Below are 6000 nucleotides of genomic sequence, written 5' to 3' on the forward strand. Positions count from 1 at the left end.
CCCGTGTCTGCGTGGGTTTCCTCCGGGTACTCCGGTTTCCTCCCACAGTCCAAAGACATGCATGTTAGGCTGATTGGAGAGTCTAAATTGCCCATAGGTATGAGTGTGTGAGTGAATGGTGTGTGTGCCCTGCGATGGACTGGCGACCTGTCCAGGGTGTATTCCTTCCTTTCGCCCAATGTATGTTGGGCCCTGCGACCCTGTTCAGGATAAGCAGGTTAGGATAACGAATGAATGAATGAATGAATATACCCTCAGTGAGCATTTTATTAGGTATTTGTAAGACTTCTTTTTCAGACAGGTCCTCTGCTGCTGTAGCTGCTTCTACCCACAGAACTGGATGTGTTTGGTTTTTCACATCATTCTCTGTAAACTCAAGAGGCTGTTCTGTGTGAAAATCAACCGTTTCTGAGATACTCAAACCGCCCTCTTTGGCACCAACTATCATTCAGAGTACAGTCAGAAGAAGACCTTTTCATATGCGGCTTTAGCATGCAGTCCACAGGTCTGCTCGACCAGCAGTTTTTTCTAGGGCTGCATTTAAAGATCAGAAATACTGTACATTACAAACCTGTTATTGCACTGCATCAGTCATCTACTGTTGCTATGATAGGGACATTGGGCAGCCTATAGCCAGATTGTATTGTGGCCATACTCGGGCTTGAACCAGCAACCTTTCAAGGTTCACAATAAAATCAGTGCAGCTAGTCATCTCTTGAGGAAGGCCCTTAATCCCACAGTGCTCCAGGGGGATGGGACCCTGGTTAGTCTAATCAACTGTAAGTTGTTTTAGATGAAATCATCAGATAAATAACTATAATGGATTGTTTATGTTACAAACTGCATAGTAAAATGTTTAGGATAAGTTAACTGTAACATCATAGAATAGTCCAAGAGGGGTCATATTTACAGAATAAAATCAGAGTTGTTTTAAGACTGGTCATTCTACAGTGCACTTCGGGTTACACCACAGCACCATCGGCAAAGCCCCAGAAAATGGCAGCAAACGCATCTCAGAAACTGTTTAGAGTGAATCTGGCATTTAGTGGCAACCATAGCGAAAACACTTTGCAGTTTCAGTGATCTCAAAGTCAGATCTATTTCAGACCTTATTACAGACCCCCATTCTGAAGATGATGAGAGAGGCAGGCTCAGTGTTTGTGACACGCTGTCACCCTACAGATGTTAAGCAACAAGCAGTGTGATACTAACAGGCAACTTTTGGGAGGATTTTATTGCAGTGGAGAGCCCTTGAAACACTGCCTGCTCTAGCAAAAGCGCATGATATCTACCACTAGTGGAGGAAATGTCACTCTCCATGAATCTAAAGACAGTAAGCAACCGTTTGATATCAGTGAGTCACTGATTTAAACCAATTAGTGTGCCTTGCTGTGTTCAAACATGCCAGTGCAAAATAGCTCAAACATGCCAGTGATTGACAGTGTTCTGTGGTCCTACCCATTTTGATGTTTACAAAGCTTCACCCACTCATCATTGCTTGTAGCCATGGCTCATATAACAGACTGCATCTTGAATGTGAATCTTTTCCAAGCACTTCTTTCATGTCATTTATTGTGGCTTTTATTGTTGTTTTTCGCCTTTCAAAAAAAAAAAATAATGAACACACCAAGCCCACAGAAAATCTATGCCTAGTTCATTTGGTTATTAAATACTCGCGGCATGCTAAAACAAGAACCGTGTTTTGATCGTTTGAATCGAAGCAAATGGGAATTATGACCTCAATAATGAGCTCTGAAGAAAAAGGATTGACTATTTCAACCACACTATTGAACTGGAATGAAATATGTGGCTTTGATGAAGAGGCAATGTAAGGGACATCATATAAACAGTGCTTCTGAAGAAACCGCAGAATTCAGTTGTTTGACATAATCCATCATAGCAGCCTTGCTTTGTTGTGGTCATAGCTCTTTCACTGTTTTTTGGATTTTTCTTTTTTTGTGTGTGTGGAACGTTCGGTCAGATTTACGTAGATGAAGCTCGCAGCGCGAAATGCGGCCTGACAAGAGTGTGTTGGCATGGTCGCAGTCTGCCTGAAATTAACATCTTATTTACGAAGGCTACAGCTCATTACGCAATCCGCGAATGGGACTGCCTACGAACCGCATTTTGCGAATGAGACAGATCTTAAACAGGGCAGTTAAAACACGTGTTTAGTGCATTGACGTGATCTCCACAGCATGTGGTGATATTCGTGTATCGGCTGCCACGTATATATGCCAAGCATATCCAGCACGGGACAAAATATGTACAATATTCCAGATGCAGCGGCTGTTGTTGTTTCCATTACATATTTTATTTCTCCCATAAGCGTGTTCAAAACAATCACACAACCCGTTGCCGCCAGTAGAAAATGTGAGTAGGCTTTGTCCAATTGCTTTGTCCATCACAGAAATACATGCTTTCTACCTTTAACAATACATTGTTAGAAACAGAGCATGTTCAACTGGCTTGCTTTAATAAAAGCAGGTTTATTTATTATTTCAGTCATTTCCCACTGCTTCACATAAGATATTAGTTAATTGAATACATTATTTTCTAAATATTTTCTGTGACAAACACCCAGCCCTAATTATTGCTTGGCTGCAATCATTAATTCAGATTTAATATAAATAATATGTTTCATGATTTATTGACATTGAAATAGTGTTTTTTTGTTGAAAATATTATTTCAGTGCAAAGTTATTTCAAGATTTGTAGCCTGCGTCTCTGTTTCGCTTGCACCTCAGTTTACGCCTGTGTCAGGGTTCGGGACAGAGGAACCAATCGCAGACTCAGGGATAACGTGAATAAGGCAGGTTTTAATGGCAAAGGGAAGATCCAAAATGTAGTCAAAAAACAGGCAATGGTTGGAATCCAAACAGACAGGTACTTGCAGGGCAGGCAGAGCAAGGTCAGGAAACAGGCAGAGTTCAAAAACCAGGAAGTCCAAACAAGCAAAGGTACAAGTACAAAAACCAAAACAAGACATATATATACAGCAACAAGAAACTGAACAGGACAGGTTTAAATAGACTAAACGATAAACAGGTGGGGAACAGATAATGAGAAACAGCTGGGAGACACTGTCAGCTCCCGAAACCATCTGACACACAGGTTTCAGCCTGTATCTCTGCTTGCCTGAGTGACATCCAGAGCTGGATGGACAAACACCATCTAAAGCTCAACCCAGGTAAGACTGAAATGATATTCATTCCTGCTATTACCTCTCCCCATGTGGATCTCTCCATTTCCCCAGGGGATACCTCACTGATGCCATCACCCTGTGAACATTGTGGCGGTGACCCGGTCATGCAGGTTCTTCCTATACAACATCCAGAGAATCCGCCCCTTTCTCACCCCCTACTCGACCCAGCTCCTGATCCAAGCAATGGTTTTGTTCCGCCTGGACTACTGAAACTCTCTCTTGGCTGACCTCCCAGCATCTGCCATCAGACCCCTCCAACTTTTCCAGTATGCAGCAGCTCGTCTGGTCTTCAACCTTCCCAAACACTCACATGTCACCCCCCTGCATACTTCCCTCCACTGGCTGCCTGTCATGGCTCGCATCAAATTCAAAACATTGGCGCTAGCCTTCCAAGCAGTTAAGGGGTCACCCCCAGTTTACCTCCAAAAAATCATCAGACCCTACACACCTGCCAGACCTCTTCGTTCGGCCACCACAGGGCGCTTGGCACCTCCCCTTCTGTGAACTTCCACCTCCCACTTACAACTACTGTCTGTTCTGGCTCCATAGTGGTGGAATGAACTCCCCGTGGAGGTCAGAACAGCAGAATCTCTTGCCATCTTCAAGCACAGACTGAAGACACACTTCAAACTGTACTTCTCCCCCTCCCTCCCTACTTCCCTGTAAACCTTAATTGTTGCCTTTACCTGTGATATTTACTTGTGTATTAGGATGATTTGTTTGGCTAGGTAAGCAGTGTTTGGCTAGATAAGCTTTTTGTTCATACATTTGCGTATTGCGGTATTACGATTTAATAATAAATAAATAAATAAAATCCGATGATCAAATAGGCCCTGGTCTTTATCTTTGTTGTGCAGGCAGCAGTTGAAATTGTACTTCCCTCTAGGGTCTTTCAGTGCACTTATCCCTGGTTATGGGTATACACTTTGCACTTTGTTGTATGTCGCTCTGGATAAGAGCGTCTGCCAAATGGCATTAATGTAATGTAAATGAAGGAAGTCCATATATGGTGTGGGAGGCGGAGACACTAAATGGGGCACAGGTGAGAGAACTGACCGACAGACTACGGTGAGCACAGATGTTAACAAAAGGCAAAAACGCTGGGGACTTAGACATGAAACAGATAACAGAAATACACAGAAACTGACAGTCTGCTATTTAGAGGCGGAGATATTTCACCCACAATCGACCATTGTTAAACTTTAGTAAATTCAGCATGTTTCCTGGGCAGAATGCATCATATGTGCTGCCTGGAAATCGTCGCAAAAGGCTCGCCCCTCACAATTTTAACAGTAAAAAAAGGTTAACTGTTAAGATAGACATTCAGTAGGCACTTATCTACACAACAATTTTATTTATCTACATAACACTTTATTAGGTACTTACTATTTTTTAGACTTATTGGTCTTCTGTTGCTGTAGCCTATTCACTTAGAGGTTTGGTGCATTTTATGTAACTTATTTAAGTTTGTTTGGTGCTGCAAATGTTGAGCGGGCTGACTCTGCTCCTATTCTGACTAAAAATAGCCCATCTGCGCACATCTGTTGATGTGAGGTTGCATATACTGTACCATCCTGCCAGGGGAATCTGCAGACACCGTTTTCACTTCTCCATTGCTAAGTAAATCTAACGGTCACCTGAGATGTGATGCACTTGTGCTTATTTTGGCTGTGGTTGTGGTGGTGGGGGAGGGGGGGGGGGTCTGCTCTTATCCTCAGACAAGGCGGGAAATAGAGAAACCTTTATAGCAGACTGAATGGCTGATAATCTGGGCGCCACTCCCATTTGGTTCCTGTATTGATCTGCGGCCGGACCTCACATCCCTGAAGACAGCGGGTAGGTTTACTGTCCGCTCTGTGTGGATGCAGGCTCGGGCGCCACTGCCCATGTTATGGCTGCAGACTCCCATGATGGAGGTTGCGGTCCTGCAGTTGTAACATTTATAAAACATCTTTATCCATGTATAGATGAATGAATACACTCTCAGATATAAAGGTACGAAAAAAGTGCAAAAACATTTTAGATATGCTTGTCGCTGTGGTTGTAGCTTATAGGTACATTAAATTGTACTCCTAGCCAGAAATATATAATTATTTGTACATTGTACATTTTTTACCATGAAAATGTTGCCATTTGTACCCAAAGAGGACATCACTGTACTTTCAGGGTACATTCAGCAAATTTGATCCTTGAAGAACAAAAATGTACCTCCACTGTCACTTTATTTGTTCGTGTAAGATCATTCTAATGACAGTAAAAACAAACAGAAAATGTGTGTGTGTGTGTGTGTGTGTGTGTGTGTGTGTGTTTATATATATATAATTTTTATTTTATTTCTTTCTTAATTGCTGTTATATTGCTTGCTATTTGCAATACTCTTGCTCAGGCAGCCAATATACCTCTGGAGTAACTTCAAGACTTGATACCTGTTAAATGTGTGTCTGTAGAATGTCCTCACAGTTAAGTGGTATTTAGGCAAACTTATTTGGATGTTGTTCAGGCACATTCAAGTGGAGCAATTAAATGACAGGGACACAGCTACACTCAGACCAATTGTTATAATACTTGCACTTCCACTTGCATAACAGAAGCAAGTTGCAACTTCTCTTCCTTATCAAGAAAACAACCAAGAATCAATTTACTTTTCTGTTGAACTAAAAAACAAACGAAAAACTGTTTAATTGTTGAGATCGTTGGTGTCTTGCAGAGACAGTGGCATAACTGCAATTTTGTACATGAGCATGTATGTATGCCCAGTTGTCACAGAAATTCAGTTTGCTTTCTTTTCGAAAACA

Source organism: Conger conger, chromosome 6, assembly GCF_963514075.1.
Source record: "Conger conger chromosome 6, fConCon1.1, whole genome shotgun sequence".
In the NCBI taxonomy this organism is placed as follows: Eukaryota; Metazoa; Chordata; class Actinopteri; order Anguilliformes; family Congridae; genus Conger; species Conger conger.